Source organism: Lynx rufus, unplaced genomic scaffold (assembly GCF_022079265.1).
Source record: "Lynx rufus isolate CCGP_SWC_20201006 ecotype Redwood Valley unplaced genomic scaffold, mLynRuf1.p SCAF_13, whole genome shotgun sequence".
In the NCBI taxonomy this organism is placed as follows: Eukaryota; Metazoa; Chordata; class Mammalia; order Carnivora; family Felidae; genus Lynx; species Lynx rufus.
Window position 1 is genome coordinate 13,808,511 of NW_025814827.1, and position 18,990 is coordinate 13,827,500.

The 18,990-nt window shown below is 44.3% G+C and overlaps 1 non-coding gene across 1 annotated transcript; it reads left to right on the forward strand.

Annotated features, from left to right (window-relative positions):
• Nucleotides 1–3,886: 3,886 nt before the first annotated feature.
• On the forward strand, nucleotides 3,887–3,990 carry LOC124509035 (small nucleolar RNA U13). Its single transcript, XR_006961394.1, has one exon. It is a non-coding gene; the product is annotated as a small nucleolar RNA U13 (small nucleolar RNA).
• Nucleotides 3,991–18,990: the final 15,000 nt, after the last annotated feature.

Below are 18,990 nucleotides of genomic sequence, written 5' to 3' on the forward strand. Positions count from 1 at the left end.
TATTCCACGAATCCAACACAGAGGTAGATCAGCCATGCCTCACCTCAATTGTGTGGTTTTGTCTTGAAGGCTAAGTCCCCAGCAAGAATCTATTTCCATGAAGCCACGTGGTTTGCAGCAACTGCTTCTCTTGGTCACCAACAGGTCAGAAAAGAACTCCCTTCAGAGTCCATGAGGACTGAAGTCAGTCCCTACCTGCCTCCTTACATTGTCCACCAGTCAAGCAGCCACACCTCCTATCACAGGACTTGCTCTTCCCCCAGAAGAAGCAACAGCTGTTCCCCCTTCATCAAGTTTCCAGTTTTCCAGAATGTTCCAGCCCCACCCAATGTCCTGCCTGTCTGGCTCTACTATTTGACAGAATCAGCACATACAGAAAGGAAACAAAATCCCAAGACCTGGGATTCACCGCGATAGCCATGTCCTCCCAGGGTGTTGTTTTCAAAGCACGCTGAAAGAACTACAAGATCCATCTAGGACACAAACACCCTTAGCTTACAGTTGACATTCTGATTATGTCTTAAACAAGTAAGAGTGCCTAGTCACAACAAGACACTGTTAATACACCAAAGCAGGTTAGGTTGCTTGAGGCCTCTTGGATGATTCTCTTTCCCCTGTGCACAAGGCAACGTGGATTTCATGAAGGCCTCTGTCTGGCAACAGGGCACAACTGTTCCTGAGTTGCTTGAACACAAAAAAAGGATGTGCCAATTTGCCAAAAATATTTGCAGCCTCTGCTATGCCTGGAAGTCTGCCAGCAAAGTCAAGCAAGAACACATCTACACACACACACACACACACGACATACTGTGCAAATATGGGGTTACAAAGAGGTTGCCTCACTAGAGATGTTTCCAGCCCTATTTATCTGCCTTTCCCCCCCACTCTTTCCCTCTTTCCTCCTCTACAGAAGAATGCGGACTCCCCCAGTATCTTAATCATTATTTCAACAAGCACCATGTGGAAGAAAGAGCAAAGAAGTGTATTATACTGTCCCTCACCCCGTAACTTTCCTATACACATCAGCCAATAAAAGAAAAGCCCTAACATCCAGTGAGCTGCTCCCTGAGGCCACCTCTAAATCTCCACGGAGATTTTGTTTGTTTGTTTTGGTAACTATACTCAAACTTCCTTTATAAAGGCGCTTTTCCCAAAAAAATTTATGATCAGAGGGTAGAAGGTTAACTTAGGAATGGATGCTCAAAGAAATGACATATGTCCCAAAGCAGATCAGAGCCTGGAAGAGTTGCAAGGCTATGGAACGGAGGTTTGTCCTTTTCAGGAAAACATGACCCTTTGTGTCTATGCTGTGCAGGGTTTTCTTCTGGGTGTTTGTGGGGAGAAGCTGTTCTAGGAATACATGGTAAACCGGAGGTCTTCCTTCCTGGTTCTCATTGCTTAGAGTATTTGTCAAGATTCATGAAAAGATGCTAGAGACAGAGATGTCCCAGAAAGCACCAGCACTGTGAGTTCAGAAAAGAGGTGCTGTGAGCTCCAGGACAGAATGGGGACTAGCGAAGAGCCACCAAGCTGGGCTGGGACCATCCGATACACACCTGGTACAGGGCAGAGCTTTCCACTTTCTAGAACATTTTCATATTTTTAGAAGGCCTAGAAAAGCAAGGAACATATTTTTTTGAAATTTCATTGTAACACAGTGTTAACTCTCATCACCATGCTGTACATTAAATGCCCCAAACTCATTCCTCTTATAACTGAATGTTTGTACCCTTTGACCAACATCTCCCCATTTCTTCCATGTTCCAGCACCTGGCAACCACCATTCTAGTCTGTTTCTAGGAGTTGAGCTTTAATAGATTCTGAACATCAGTGAGATTGGATAGTATTTGTCTGGACTTGTCTCACTTAGCATAATGCCCTTAAGGTCCATCCATGTTGGTACAAAGAGCAGGATTTCCTTCTTGTGGGTAAATGATATTCCATTGTATCCATATATACCACACCTTCTTTATCCAGTCTTCAATGAACATTTTTAAGAAATTTACATCCTGGAGTATTTAACATTAAGAAGAACAGGTTCAGGTAGGGAGTAACCAATTCTAACAACTACGGAGATCACTACAGGTAACTTTCCTCATTATTTTCTTTTTTTTAGAGAGAAGGAGCATAAAGGAGCCAGATATGACTCCTCATTAAATCCGGGAATGTTAGGGCTGGAAGGACATCAGCTTCCAATAGGGTAGACACTCAAAAAGCCCACAGTGCCCTTCACACCATCCCCAGGCTTTGCACGTGGACATTCCCAAGACCCCATCCTGAGTTCTCTTCTCATTCCTTGCAATCCTCCCTCTCAAGGCTCCCCACAGGAGTACTGAACACAGCATAAAATCATGCATGTGTGTAGTTAATCGTTGAATGAAAACTATTTGCCAAGGGCCAGGCATGTATCAGACGTTCCATCTTACACCATTTAATTAATGCCTGTCCCTCCCACTCGTCAATAAGCCCCTTAACAGCAGAGACCATGTCTACATTAGATACAATGATAACTACAGTCCCCAACATAGAACCTGGCATAACTGGTATTCAGTAAATATAGGATGAATTAATAGAGCCCAACCACCTTATTGCAGAGTTGAGCATATGGAGTGCTTCAACATTTAGATGATGTGGACAAAGTCGTGCTCCTAGACAGCAACGAGCAAAAGACCAAGACCCAAGGCTTCCTTAAGAACACTGAGCATGAAGGTTATCAAATAGTGCTTTGGAGAAACCAACTTTAAAGGAGGTATCAGATGGATTAAAAGGCTCTGAAATTGGATAGAGAGCACTGCATGCAAACCCCAGGCCAGTCCCTGGAGTGGACACCTGTGAGCAGCCTCCATAGTACTCATTTCCTCTTAACACTCTCTGCTTGCATTTGCACTTCTGCAGAGACTGCCTACATTTCTCAGCTTTGGGGTGCAAATCCTAGGGTCTAGCCCAGTGGTGGCATCCATTCCCCTGGGCACAAGGAATGGTAGAAGGCAGACACACAACCTCAACCTCCAGCTTTAGTCCATGTCAAGACTTCCACTTCCCCTGTTTCAAAGTTGGTGGGCTCTTCCAGGGGTGATGTAAGCACTCATTCCTAAGACCTAGACCTCCTGAGGTTATTTGTGCTTCAGTGAGTTGTAGACAGCTTGTGTGTGGCAGAGGCCAACATACAGAGGAAAGTAGAGCCAAGAGAATCCTAGAGGCATGGACTAGATCCCCAATAGAAGCATGCATCTCTGGAACAAATCATACCTGAAGTCCATCCCATGGCTGGATTTTTCAGTCAAAAGAACCACTCAATTCCCTTTATGGTTTAAACCAGTTCAGGGTCAGTTTTCTTTTGTTGGCAAAAGAATCCTAGAATAATATTTGGTGTGTGACAATGGTTAAGTAAAAGGGAGATACCACTTACTTCAAAAGGACATCTTACCGATAAACAAGTGAGAAAAGCCTCCCACCACGACTGCACTTCCCAAGTCATAAATATTCTATGCATTTTTGTATTTTAAATTTACTTCTTTTTTATAGTCATCTCTACACCCAACATGGGGCCCGAACTCACAATCCCGAGATCAAGAGTCAAAATGCTGTTCTGACTGTGCCAGCCAGCCAGTCTGGTATTCTGTGCTTCTTATGGAAGGATTCATCACCAAGTTCTTCTCAATAATCTTTTCACCTAGTATATTATACAAATGGTTTCTAAATAATCTGCAACTTGGCAAAGCAGCTAGAGCAGCCAGAAGGTTAAAAAGGTTGAAAGTCACTGATAATGGCTCAATACAAAATGGAAACAAGCATCCCTGACGTTGTATTAAGTATATAAATAATCACGTCCACAGGCACAGAGTCATAGAGTTTATACTTATGTGTAAAGAGTAGGACACTACAGATCCTTTCGTAGTTCCCAAGCGTGATGACTGGGTATTCACGCCGTTGTGTGACATGTGCCTCCCTAAAACCTTGTTACGACACTGGGATGTTACCCATCTGACATTCAGGAAAAAAAAAAAAATCACAGTCCACGAAGACACCCGCTGTATAAAGGGGGATATTATCTACTGTGGCCTCTTTGGCTCATTGTCTCCCCATCAACACCCCTCTCCGCCTCCCCACCCCCCACGCACGTTATACACAAGGAGGTATCTGGGCACATGAAGTACCAGTCAAGCATGTTGACCCCTGGGTGGTCACCCGAGGAGTGGTCGTCAGTAGAGATGGTTCCCTGCACAAGATCAGCCAGAGAAGAAGAGAGACAGGCACGCCCTTGCGAGAACTATACAGGGACAAAACCAGACAAGTCCGACTGTCTGAAATCCACGGGGCAAATTCCAAGGACAGAAATGAGAGAGAGGGCCAAGAAAGTCAAGGAAGTCAAGAGCATGAAGGAAGAGTGGGGAAGGAAAAGAGGAATTTGGCCAGGAGTGGACAGTAATAGCAATGGTCAACACACAGCAAGCACAGCACTGCGCAAGATCTTCACCTGCATCAGTTCTCACTGAATTCTCACACAAACCCACGAAGGTATTATTCTTATTTTGATCAATTATGGAAAATTTTAAACATACACAGAAGTATGGAGAACAGTCATTATGAAACATCACTGTAACACAGCTGCAGAAGTCCCCCATGCGGGTGGATTCTTAATGGATCTGGACTCCTCCTACCTTCTCACCGGTGGCCCTGGCCCCCAGAACCAAAAATGCATCAGCAAATCAGGTCAACAAGCTTGGACAAAAATGGGAGTCAACCTCCTAATTCTGACTTTATAAGCTTATGGCCTGGTTCCTGAAACCTGCCAATCTTCCCTCACCTGAGGAAGAACAGCATCTGTGTCTGTTCTGTCCTCCACAAGAACCATAGCAAACATCCACGGGACAGCAGGACAGAGTTTCCACATCTCGAAGTTCAGGGAATGATCTCTGAATCCCTCCCCTTCTCCATACATCCCATTAGGGACATACCAATGAATCTTTGCACTGAACTCATTGGCCACTTTACCCAGGAATATGTCAATTTTGTCTTTTCAACTAGATCACGCACTGTGCCCCTGTGAATCCGCTGCCTAAACCCCTTCAAGATCAAATCCAAACTACCGCCGCCAGGCAGAAAGGCCGGCCACATCCTGGCTTCCACTTACCTCTCCAGTTTGTCACCATCCTAATACCCTATCAACATGGAACATCTTGGGACTTCCACAGTGAGCTCCCAGCCTGCAACTGTTTTCCCACCTCCTCTGCATTGACTGAGAGGCCTTCCCTCCTTACCACCACCTGCCAACATTCCCAACCAGCCTGGCTCTGGCTAACATTCCTTTCTTTCCCTCCCTCTGGAAGCCCTTTGTGATAAGCTATCCCACCCTAAGAACCGGATGGGTACCATGCCTCTGCAATCCTGTAATACCTTGTACATGTCTCTCTCTGCACACGTACCACATTTTATAGGGGTTGGGTCTTAGGTTCTCCCACCCCCACCGTTACAGAGTGCTTCTTGAGAAGCATTTACTCATTTTTTAAATTTTTTTGCTGTTAAGTTTAATGGAAACCCAGGACACAATGAGTTCATTTGGACTGAGTTTAAGTATGACTATTTATACATACCTGCACAGTCAACAGCTGGAGGTCTAGTAGTTAAGTACAAATATTTACTTTTGCTCACCTTTTTAGTGTCCTGTGCCTAACAACGGACCTGACACATAGCTCTTCAGATGATGTCTATTGGAAGAAACAAGCCAAAGGGGGAGATGATGACCAGATGGACAGCAGGAAGCATACTTTCAACTTTTAAAAATCTCTCCAAAGAGCTTCATGGCTAGTGGGTGTTTAGATGTCCGACTGACCCTTTGAGGGAATGAACACCTGAGTTAATGACCCATCATCCACTGGTACTCCTTCCTTCCAGTTCCACAGGGGGCTAGTAATCCTAGGGTTCAGGTTTTTGACAGACAGGTTTGGGCTCACCCTGCTCCCACCCTCCATGGTGACGCTGACTTTAATCACACCCTCTGTGAGACCCTTGTCTGAAACCAAGTACTGACTTCTTAACCCTCCCCACTAAAGGTACACTATCACCCCCAACACGGACACAATGCTTTTCCAGACCTGGGCCTACTCAGTGGTGCATGTGTTAGAAATGCCACAGTCACCGCCCCCGAAGACTAAGCAAAGTGCACTGGTCCAGGTACAAATCCCACCCACCACCCATTCTTGGCACATAGAGAACAGGACAACTCTCTCCACATCCAAAACACGATACATGTATAACATGAAAATGCTTCTGAAAGAGCACGTTTATCAGTCCTGCCTTGGAACTGGTCTACTCAAAATTTGACTAAGGTTGGGCGGGGTGGGTGGTGGGAAAGCACCAGGAAGAGCAAATCATCAATTCTTTCCCCCAAAGCAAGCTATGGTTTCTACTCTGAGGTTAGCCTTAAAATTTAGTTTCCACTGGTATGCTCTTTACAAATCACAACTGAACCATCCTTAATTCCCCACCAGAGGCAAGTGACAGGATACTGTACTTTAAGGTCTATTGTCATTTTATGTTTCCCTGAAAAATAAAGATGTTTTATTATGGTAATCAGCAGGTTATAAAGCACCCACCCTCTCTCCAGAGTAAATCAAATCACATAGATCTTCTCTCATATTTTTTTAAGGCATTCCATTTGTTCTCAGAAGCTTGAACAATTTCTCAGAATGACAGTCCTACGTTTATTGATTCACAAATGGCCTCAGTCTGTCACGTAGGGATATTTTACTTCCCATACAAAGGGGTCAGAAGGTAGAATTTAATCTTTTAATTTACAGGTAAAACTTCACTCTTTTTGTCTCTTTGGAAGTGTACATGGAACCATGTGAATGTAGGAATCCAAGTAAGACCCCAAATGTAAAACCAAGGAGGAAGGATATGCTCAAGGCCCCTCTAGCCACAGAAGACAGAATCTGCTTCTGTAAGTACATCTTCCTGAAAAGACTTCCCAGTTCCAAAATTTGCCACCAGTTTATTCATCTGACACAGGTGAGTTCCAATCTCACACTTATGAAGCTTTGGACAAACTGTTACATGTAACACAAAACACTTGGTAACAAGACTTTGCAGGGAGAGAACCTGGAGGAATGAGAGCTAGTGGAGTAGAAACGCTTCTAGGTGCTCAATACCACACCGCCATTAATGACTGTCTCCTTAAACTGTCGGTACAAGAACAGAGGTAATGTTCCAAGGGTAACAACCAAGACAGGCTGGTGTTTAAGGCCTGGGAAAAGCAGAGTTGCTGGACAGATAGAAAGTGAAGACATTTAGCAGCTTCCCGAATACCATACAAAGAAAAGGGTGCCCTCAATCAATGTCTGAAGTGGGCTCTTAAGACCCAAAAAATCCCCTCAAGACAGGAGCCGAGCCATCAGTCAGGCTTGACGTTGATAGAATCACCCCTTTAAAACTACCCTTTGTACCCTTATTATCCATCATCTAGCCTTTTGCATGAGCCCAACCACAGGGTAAGCCATCCAGGACAGTGGGCTAGGAGTAAGGCCCAGTTGAGGGACTGAGCAAATAAATCACTTCTCCCCTTGAGGCTCAGTTGCCTTATCCATGAAATGGTTAAGTTCTAAGCTTCCAGTGAGACAATCTTCCTTTATTAACTTTATATAGTGCATGGTCTGACTTCACCTTCCAGGAACTAAGGCCCTCCGGGTAAACTGGTTCAGCCTGTGGATTAAAAAAGCACCATGGGAAGACTAGCCCCGACCCCTGAAAATCAAGGTGCTGTTAGTCCTAGAGATCAAGGGACTACTTATTTATACTATTTATTTAGAAAATGCTTTTTAATATTTATTTTGAAAGAGAGATAGAGAGTAAGCAGGGGAGGAGCAAAGAGAGAGGGAGACAGAGAATCCCAAGCAGGCTCCGTGCTGTCAATGCAAAGGGCTCGAACCCACAAACTTTGAGGTCATGACCTGAGCCGAAACCAAGAGTTGGACGCTTAACCAAATGAGCCACCCAGGAGCTCACTTTAGAAAGACATGTTTTAAAAGAAAGAATGTTTTAAAAGAAAACATCTTTTAAAAACAACATCACAGCATCAACAGATTGGTCAGGAAAGCATTCCATGAACTTGATAAAGCCCTAGCCAGAGAGCATCCGTGCATCACTTTCCTCTCTCCCACAACAAAAGCACAGCTGAGCCTGGACAGCAGTGAGCTGACCTCCCTCCGACCACTACACACACATCCACATGATTACGAAACTCCACACACGGTCCAAAGGGGCACGACAACAGATATACCGTGCCAATCAACAGTATTTCACAAGGAGGCAAAAATAAAAAATGCATTTCTCTTCAACTATCCTCAATCATCAGGAAGTCATTTTCCTTGAATCCTTTTCAAAAATGCACCCAGATTCGTGTCACAGAAGGAAAAAAAAAAAAGGAAGAAGAATATCAGAAGCACTTTGGGCTGAGAAAAGGGATACGGACCTTTACCGGAACCCGTGATCTAGGACTCACAGGCATTTTAAGGGACTATCAAGGGTTCCTGAGCGGCTTAGTCAGATGAGCATCCAACTTCGGCTCAGGTCACGATCTGGCAGTTCACACGTGCGAGCCCGGCATCGGGCTCTGTGCTGACAGCTCAGAACCTGGAGCTTGCTTTGGATTCAGTGTCTCCCTCTCTCTCAGCCCCTCCCCTGCTTGTCCGCTCACACACACTCTCTCTCTCTCTCTCTCTGTCTCTCAGAAATAAACATAAAAAAAAAAAAAATAATAAGGGACAATCATAGAGAAATGGTTCCAAGCCTGGCTGTCCCTTAGTAACACCTGGGCAGCCTTAAAAAAAAAAAGCCCATGCCAGGGTCCCAACACTAGTTTAACTAGTCTGGACTGGGCCCTGACCATTTGTAGTTATAAATGCTTCCCAACTCTGCACACCACTAATTAAGAGGCTCTTCAAACTACAAAGCAAGTTAGCGTTAGGCAACTGTTTTGCAGCACTAATTTCAGGATATGGGATTTCCGACAAAAACGTCAATCGACAACAACAAAACAGGAACAGTAATGACAGAAATCAAGTGAAGGTCATGTGTTTCCATGTGTCATTTTAAGGAAGAAAACTCCACAAGCACGTTAATGAAAACCAAATGCTAGGAATGGAGGGTGGTGGTGATTTCACAACTTTATCCGTTTTGTCAGAAACCCATACACATACACACAACGGACTTATTGCATGGAAATTAAAAATAAATTTAAAACATACTCAGAAAAAAAAAGTGATACATTGATTTATTCTAGGAATTCTCAATCTTCACTAAATGCTAGAATTACCCAGGGAGTCTTTAAAAATCTGGCTGTCCCAGCTGCACCCCAGATCAAGGACATCAGAACCTCTGGTGGGCATCTATAGTTTTTAAAGCTCCACAGGTGATTCCAATGGGCAACCCTGTCTCCCAACTTCCAGAACAGTAAGAAACATCAGGCCCAATGGACGTTAACACATATCCATAAAAACATGGCTTCCAACAAGAGTCATCACTTCTTCTACCTTCCACCCATTCAGGGAAGTTCACTAAAACCTACTTTTTTTTGTCTATCAACTTTTGTTTGGTTTCAGGATATCCTCGTGACCCACAAGCCAAACAAAAGAGGTGCCGTGATACCCACCAGCAGCCTACACCATCTCCTGCAAACGTGCTGAAAGGTTTTAAAGCACAGCAGTAGTTCTGAAACATCAACAACTCCTGGATGGGTGGTTCCGAGACACTGACTGCTGACCCCACCCTGGAGTTTTCTGATTCAGTAGGTCTCTGGGGTGAGGCCACAGAATCTGCATTTCTGTTTCATATATGTATATGTGTATATATATATATACATATACACACACACACATAATACATGAGTTCATTCATTTAGTCTGCAAGAGCGCACGCACAAGCCTACGCGGGAGGGGGAGAGGGAGAGAGGGAGAGAGGGAGAGAGGGAGAGAGGGAGAGAGGGAGAGAGGGAGAGAGGGAGAGAGGGAATCCCAAGCAGGCTCTGCACTGTCAGTGCGGGGCTTGAACTCATGAATCATAAGATCATGACCTGAACCAAAGTTGGAAGCTTAAGTGACTAAGCTACCCAAGTGCCCCACTCCCCCTCCCCCCCTCCCAGAATTTGCATTTCTAACAAATTCCCAGGGGCTGCTGCTTGGAGACCATGTTCTAAAGCAAAGTGAACTAAATAGAGACTTGAAAGCCAGTGCTGAAGCTAAACCAGACAGTTTTTCGGTCACGACAGCCACAGCGCAGAGACTACTGGTCAGTTTCAGTGAACAAATTGTATTTACAAATTGACCTTCAGCAAGACATTACAAAGACCTGCAGGTAAGTAAAGCAGAATAGATTATCTCTCATCTAAAGGCAATGTGCTACTCAAAGGGTGATGCACAAACCTAGGCATCACCTAGAACGGGTTACAAATGCAGCATCTCAGGCCTTACTCCAAACCTTACTGGGTCAGAAAGTATCTGAATAGGATCCCTGGAATATGAAATGCACATTAAATCAGCCTTGACCAGTTCCCTCACTCACACCACCATTACTGAGCACCTACTCTGCATAAACCCTAGCAGTCAACTGCGCAGACAACCCTTACACTCCTGGAGCTTCCATGGGACAAAGGATAAAACTCAAGCCCAGAGCTGTTGGACTAGGCAAGGTCACAGAGCCAGCCAGTGGTAGAGACAGGTTTAGAACCCATGTCTCTTAAACCCTGTACAGTAGAAATTATACAGGCCACTGCCTCTATCAATATCACAAACATAATTCCAAGCCAAGAGGATACCAAAAAATAAATTACAAGTCAGGGGCACCTGGGTAGCTCAGTCGGTTGAGCGTCAGACTCCTGATTTCGGCTCAGGTCATGATCTCACGGTTCATGGGTTCAAGCCCCATATGGGTCTCCATGCTTAGCAAGAAGCCTGCTTGAGATTCTCTCTCCCTCTACCCCTCCCCTCCACCTGTGCACTCCAATAAATCAAAAAATAAATAAAGTCAGTTTCTACACATCATATTAGGAGACCTAATTTTTCTAATCTTCATTAATGTCTACTCTGACCAAACATTGCTAGATTATTTTGGCCAATGCAGGGTGTTTAGGTAGATAGATTTTTCTCAGATCTAAGAACCGAATGAATAAACAAGTGTTAGGTAGAAAAAACATTTTGACCACAGGCATTACCTACTATTCGAGATCTTCCCTTTGGTAATTAAAATGGGACCCAGGCCCCATTAATCAAAACCAACAGCAAACATTTTGGTTCACATCATAGGCACACAGTCAATCACCTAAACCTCAAAGCCACCAGAATGGGGATCTTGTCACATCACTAACTCCTAGTAATTCACAAGGTTCACTGCATGGGGTCGTCCTGAACAGCTGCCCACGGACTGCAGGACATAAAGACCAACTTCCCTGCCTGGGCAGAGGGCCAGGATGGCGGGTAGGCCTGGTGCTAATATCAGCAAACACCCATAAAGACATAAATATTGTCATGATTTAAATCCTCTAAGCATTGCCCACAGGAGGCAAACTTTCTTGTTCAATAATTAATGAGGTGAGGAAGAAGAATATTCTCAGAACAAAAATCAGCTAATTATCTTAGTCTCTCTAAATGTATGTGTAAAATAATCCTTACCATCTAAAAATTTGAATTAGAGCTCGTAACTAAATGAAAATTGGACCCAAATGGATCACCGTCAGAAGGGGAGGGGAGGGGAGGGGAGGGAAGGCAAGGGAAAGCAGACAGACCCCAAGCAACACAGCCCCACCAGCTTTCCCTGACTCACCCACCTCAAAGCTGCACAACGTGAGAATCACAGACCATCTGCTTCACAATCTTGTCAACGTTCAAAACACATGGTCCTGGGCCCAAGAGGTCACACAGTTAACGAACCTCTCTGAATGGATCCCTGCGCACCTAAAATTTTGAGGCCGAGTACCCACCTGACCTAGGTACAGTTGAAGGAGAACCGTCAGACTCATTACTTCATCTTACCTTCACAACTGTGCAGCATCAATATATCTCATTTTCTGAGGAAGATCCAATCAAGGAAGCTGAGTGCTTTGCCCAAGATCATACAGCAGGTAAGCAACCATGGCTAAGACCCCACATTCAAGGTTTGTCAGCTCAAATCAAGGCATCCAATCCACATAAATCAAAGAACAAGCAAGCATGGTCCTGTTGCCCAACCAGTATTTACCATGTGAAGAGCAATGTTCTTAAAATAAAAAAAAAAGAAAAGCAGAGATTTGGTCCCTTTTTTGTAGGGTATTTCAGGGGCTGTTCTAGGCCCTACTTACCAGATAGGGCCATGACTGCCAAGAGGGTCAATCACACATGCTGCAAGGGGCTGTGCTGAGCAGCTGGCTTTGTATGAGCACCACCTATCATGCCAATGGCCTGATGAAAGTTCACGTAGCTTCCAACTATTCCCAGTGAATACTATTCCAAGAAGCTTAGACTCTTCTTTCCATTAAGTAAACCTGGGTCATTCATCACCTGGGAGACAGCCACACTCTCTCTCAGATGATTCCTAAATGGACTGGCTTCAGGAGACTCACCTGAGGCCCCATCTAAGCTACAGATCCCTGAATCCCTTTCAGCTTGGAGATAATGATTCAGAGACAAATAGCAAATCCATTTTAGCACTGGGGGAGAGGAGACGGAAGTCTCCGGTTTCCACATTGAGTGGGGAAGGCCCAAGTAGAACACAGAAACTGTAAGCCATGTAAGGAAAGATGGATAAATTCAACTCCATCTCCTTTTTAAAAATGTACATGGCAGGGACGCCTCAGTGGCTCAGTCGGTTGGGCATCCAACTTCAGCTAATGTCATGATCTCATGGCTCATGAGTTCGAGCCCCACATCAGGCTCTGTGCTGACAGATCAGAGCCTGGAGCCTGCTTCGGATTCTGGGTCTCCCTCTCTGTCCCTCCCCACTTCTCTCTCTCTCTCTCTCTCTCTCTCACACACACACACACACACACACACAGTAAACAAACATTAAAAAAATCTCTTTAAATATTCAATGCAATACACACTATATATTAGTTCAATGACAAATGATCAACTAGGAAAAATTACTTGCAACTCTCACAATAAAGAACTTTCTTAAGACTTCTAACAAATGAACAAGAAATAGACCAATAACCTAACAACAACAATGGCACCAAAGTATGACCATGCAACAAGGAAAGTCAGGAAAGGAGTTCTGTGAGAAGATGTTCAACCCCACTGGTAAGAAAAACATGTATTAAAACTACGGCAGGACACTTTTTCATCTGCTGGAAAGACAAAGATCAAAAAGTCTAACAGTATGGATACAGGATTGGAGAAAGGAGAATTCCTTTACATCTTTCCTTGAAGGAGAAAAATTTGGTATTGTCCATCAAGCTGTAAAATCTATAGTTCTACTTTTAGGATTTTACTTTATAGACAAATTCATGTATACACCGTATACCATTTATTCATGGATGTTAAGAACCCACCAAATATCAGAGACCAAAAAAATATCTATCAATAGAGAAGAAGGGAAGTTCTGATGCATCCACATGACAGAGGACTAAGCAGCCATTAGGGGAGCCTGGGGAACTCAGCTGGTTGAGCATCCGACTCTTGATTTCAACTCAAGTCATGATTCCAGGGTTATGGGATCTAGCCCTATGTAAGACTCTGTGCTGGGCACTGGAAACTGCTTAAGATTCTTTCACTCTCCTCCCTCTGCACTCTCCCCCACTCATGCACACACACTCTAAACTGAAAATAAATTTAAAAAAAATAGGCAGTTCTCTAAGTACTGATATGCAAAGACCCATGAAATATAGAGCAAAACACTCGGAAGTAAACAGTATGTGATCACTTGTGCTTTAAAATATAGTTGTGGGGCACCTGGGTGGCTCAGTTGGTTAAGCGTCCAACTTCGGCTCAGGTCATGATCTCGCAGTTCTTGGGTTCGCACCCTGCATCGGGCTCTGTGCTGACAGCTCAGAGCCTGGAGCCTGCCTCGGATTCTGTGTCTCCCTTTCTGCCCCTTCCCTTCTCGTGCTCTCTCTCTCAAAAATAAACATTAAAATTTTTTTCAAAATATAGTTGTATAAATAATATACACATACATGCACATTTGTCTACCCCTAGTTTATCTCTGGACAGACACATAAAACATAGGAGAAGCTGCCTGAGAGAAGGTACGTGACAGATGCAGGAAGGAGAATTACTGCCACCACATATCTACCCTCCATTTGTGCTCTGCTTATTCAGGAAAAAATAAAAATAAAAATAACTAAGAGAGGCAGAGATTGGAGACGGGGTGGTGTGAAAGAAACCAACTAGGTGTTAAGTTGTAGCCCATTCTCCCCTATATCTCTCTTCAGGTAAGTAATCTGACAGTACTTGTTAAAAACCCTGAAAATATTCCTTCAGCCCATGTAATTCCACTTCTAGCAATCTGTCCCAGAATGCTGAAAAAGCTTTTTATACGAGGATGGCTGTTGAAGTATTACCTCTCATCATGAAACAATGCGAACAAGTACAATGGGTGTTGGCCATGCCTTTCAATAATACTCAGTTCTGCTACAGAGAAGAAGAGAATGAATGGATGAAACTTACAGGATAGGTGACTTACAGAGAGTAAACAAGCACACAGATTGCGTGACGTGGTAGCTACAAAGAAGTAGAACACATGTGCACTGAACATAGATAGGAAGGGACAGAATGACCAAGTGGTCACCCAGTATTCTTGAGCAAACACCCAAATATGGTCACCCATTGGTGACACCCATTCTGGCCCAGTTGGTGTATTATGGGAGAAGAAAAGCTCTTGGTGTTCAACAGGAGCTTTGATAAGAGACACATGTGGCCAGGAATGCTTCCTCCTGAATTCCTGCAACAGACCAAGTGTATGGGGTCCAGGAATCTTCTGTTTTCTGAGCCCTCTGGCTGATTCTCAGTTCTGTCCTTGTAATTACATCATCAGCAGGGAAGGGCATGGTGGCTAATAGACAGGATATACGAATACTACCCAAGCCAGCACACAAGTACTGTGGTCCACCTATCCTGCCGGACCTACATGCCTTAACCTAATCTCTCTCCTTGCTTCTTACTGTGTATTGAGATTGACACAAACTGAATTAATTTCAACACTTTAGTTTGGTCTGGGGACCCAATTTTGACTCCTTGGATAATGTCTTCAGAGCCTACCATACCATCAGGATAATTTTCCACCACTACAAATATAGCAAATGATCAGGTTAATTGATATAGCCACTTAAGTGGCTATATCAGTTTAAACCACGTTTACACAATTTGAAATAACATAAGCATTGTCAATATGAATTGGAAAATAATATAAATATAAACTATATTAAAAATTTCCTAATTTTATTCCAAGTATGCAAACATCTACTAAAAAAACTTTAAGGAGGGGGTGGTGCCTAGCTGGCTCAGTCAGAAGGGCATGCAATTCTTGATCTCAGGCCCATGAGTTTGAACCTGAGAGAACTTAAATAAAACTTAATAAAAGTAAAAAACAACAACAACAACAACAAAAAACAACTCTAGGAAAAGCACTAAAATATTAACAACTGTCTCCAAGGTAAATACCTGCATGTTATGTTTAAAGTATTTGTTATATTTTACACGTTATTTTTATAATCTGGAAAAATAAGTTTTTAAATGTTGGGGTGCCTGGGTGGCTCAGTTGGTTGGGCGTCTGACTTAAGCTCAGGTCATCATCTTATGGTTCGTGGGTTGGAGCCCTGCATCGGACTCTGTGCTGACAGCTCAGAGCCTGGAGCCTGCTTCGGATTCTGTGTTTCCCTCTCTCTACCCCTCTCCTGCTCGCACTTTATCTCTCTCTCAAAAATAATTTTTTTTAAGTTTTTAAAAATGCACCGAAAGAGACTAGAAGGAAATCTATCAAAATGACAAGTTGCTGTGGGTTTTGAAGTAACTATTTTATTCTTCCACTTTTGTATGAGTTCAGTAATGATCGCCTAATACTTCTACAAAGATAAACAAAAAACACATTTTTCTCTTTGAGAAAAAGAGGCGGGCAGTGGTTAAAACCCACAAGATAAAAGCCGGCCCATGAAGCAAGAGTTAAAGCCTTACTATACTCAGCTATAAATCTCCGTGAACTCCAGGTTGAAATAAAATCTGTCAGAATCTTCCTACCTCAACTGTGGGAATAAGACGGAAGTTTTCTGCAAGGTTCCCAAGGCAGGAGTTCGTCTTTGGGACTGACTCACTACCATTTCCCCAAGGATGTGAGGTCACTTCTGTCCCTGAGAGATATCAGAGTGCAGTGACCCTCCTGCTGTGCTCAAACACCTGTACACAGTAACAAGTGATAAGCCAGGTGGATTCTTCCTTAAGTAAGGTTTGTCTTAAGGCCACCTGGGTGACTCAATAGATCAAGCATCTGACTTAAGTTCCGCAACCGACTTAACTCACAGTTGGTGAGTTCAAGCCCCGCGTCAGGCTCTGTGCTGACAGCTCAGAGTCTGGAGCCTGCACTTCGGATTCTGTGTCTCCCTCTCTCTATGCTCCTCTCCTGCTTACACTCTGTCTCTGTCTCTCTCTCAAAAAATAAAATAAACATTCAAAAAAAGTTTTTAAAGAAATTTCTTTTAAGAAAAGAAATTAAGAAAAAAAACAATACAGGCCAGTGGTTTCTTGAGGCAGAAGCATGAGAATTTTATCCCCATCCCCAGCATTACAAGGCCAAAGGTCCCAGTTCAACTCGTCAGAACACTCAGCGTCCCTCCCAGAAGAGACCAAATCTTGCCATATAGTCAACATCACCTAAAATGCTCTCTGCAGGGGCGCCTGGGTGGCGCAGTCGGTTAAGCGTCCGACTTCAGCCAGGTCACGATCTCGCGGTCCGTGAGTTTGAGCCCCGCGTCAGGCTCTGGGCCGATGGCTCAGAGCCTGGAGCCTGTTTCCCATTCTGTGTCTCCCTCTCTCTCTGCCCCTCCCCCGTTCATGCTCTGTCTCTCTCTGTCCCAAAAATAAAAATAAACGTTGAAAAAAAAATAAAAAAAAATAAAAAAAGAAAAACAGATATGGATTTTTCCCCTTGTTTATTCCATTTGTTGAGTATCGACAGAAGAGAAAATAATAAATGCACAGTCTACCTGACCAAGCCCATCACTGCCACTCTTGACCACCCTTCGTGCCCAATTCTGGCATTAATGCAGAACTAAAGCCTCACGGGGCACCTGGGTGGCTCAGTTGGTTAGGTGTCCAACTTCGGCTCAGGTCATGATCTCACGGTTCGTGAGTTTGAGCCCCGCGTCGGGCTCTGTGCTGACAGCTCAGAGGCTGGAGCCCGTTTCCGATTCTGTCTCTCCCTCTCTTTCTGCCCCTCCCCTGCACACGCTGTCTCCCTCTCCCTCTCTCATAAACATTTAACCACTTTTTTTAAAAAGAAAAAAAAAAAAGAACGAAAGCCTTTAGAATGCTCTTCTCCCAACTTCTCTTCCAGCAACTCCCACTGGCAGCACAGGTACTGGCCCAACACCACACCACAGAGAGTCTTGAGGACACAGAGGATCAGCAAGCCTCGGCAGGATGGCAAGGCCGCGATGTAGACAGAGAAGGCAGCGGTGCTGAGTGCTGAGAGAGGAGGGTGACATCCGGGAGGCCTCAGCTCTGCTGAACACCAACAGCACCTGGGGAGATACCACCCCCCTGGGGCTCAGTCAGTACATCCCTTCAACCACCCCAGGGGTCTCTTTGGGCAAAACAGCCCACAAATGTACCTAAGCCCGGGTCCCATTTCCCGCAAGGCAGAAGGGATACGCTATTACGAAAGGGGCAATAAAAAAACCAAGTACAGGAAGTCAAAACAGGCAAGAAAAAGCAGACTGAGCCAATTCTCACCCATTTCTCATACCTGAGAAGATCCGACTGAACTCAGACATCACTACAGAAAAGAAATGGTCCTAACCTCAAGCACGGTTCTGCCAATGGCCCGAGAAAATATGTCCAGACAAAGAGGGTGGGGAGGTCCCTGAGGATCTGGCAAATGACCCCATTTCCAAAGTGAACATGGGGATATATTCAATCAGTGCTAGAGGAACCGAGTCACAAACTCGTAAGCACAGGTTACTCACATGGTGCTTTTAAATCATCTCTAAAAGATGGGTATACATTCCAGGGAGTTCTGAGAACGTTGTACATATCCCCCTCATTTTGTACGAGAAGATGTGTCACCTAAGGACACATGGCTGGCTTTAGCAACTTAGTTGTAAGAAGCAGATCGAACATAGCCAAGAGGCAGGGCAGGGTTCTAGATAAAAAAGATTTACAGCCAGACAGAATAGGACAAGAGTCATGCGACCTTGAGCACGTGCCTTCCATTCCCCAAGACCCAGCCTCCTTACATGTCAAACTGGAACAGCGACAGCATTCTTGTAAAGAAGCTCTAACATGAACTAATGCACACAAACACCACGGTGGCAGCTAGAGTGAGGACTACAACATTGTTACTCTCATCCCTTCCAGCTAACTTATGACTTGACATCAGTCATTTGCGTTGAGGGTCTCTTTTCCCCCTTGAGTACAAAATGAAGGCAGATACTTTCTGACGTGAAATCCTTTGGATTCTAAGCTCTTCTCTATTCACCTGATTAGGAGACCCATCATGGGCAACAGAAAGAGACTGGAACTTCCAGATCTCACCAAAGTTTTTCAAACATCTGTAAAAATCCATGAAGAAAAGCAAACAGGGGCATCTGGGTGGCTCAGTTCGTTAAGCGTCTGACTTGGGCACAGGTCATGATCTCACGGTTCATGGGTTCAAGCCCCATGTCAGGCTCTGTGCTGACAGCTCAGATCCTGCAGCCTGCTTCATGCTCTGTGTCTTCCCGTCTCTCTCTCTCTCTCTCTGCCCCTCCCCTGCTCACGCTCTTTCTCAAAAATAAACATCAACAAAAATTAACAAAGAGAAGCAAACGTATAA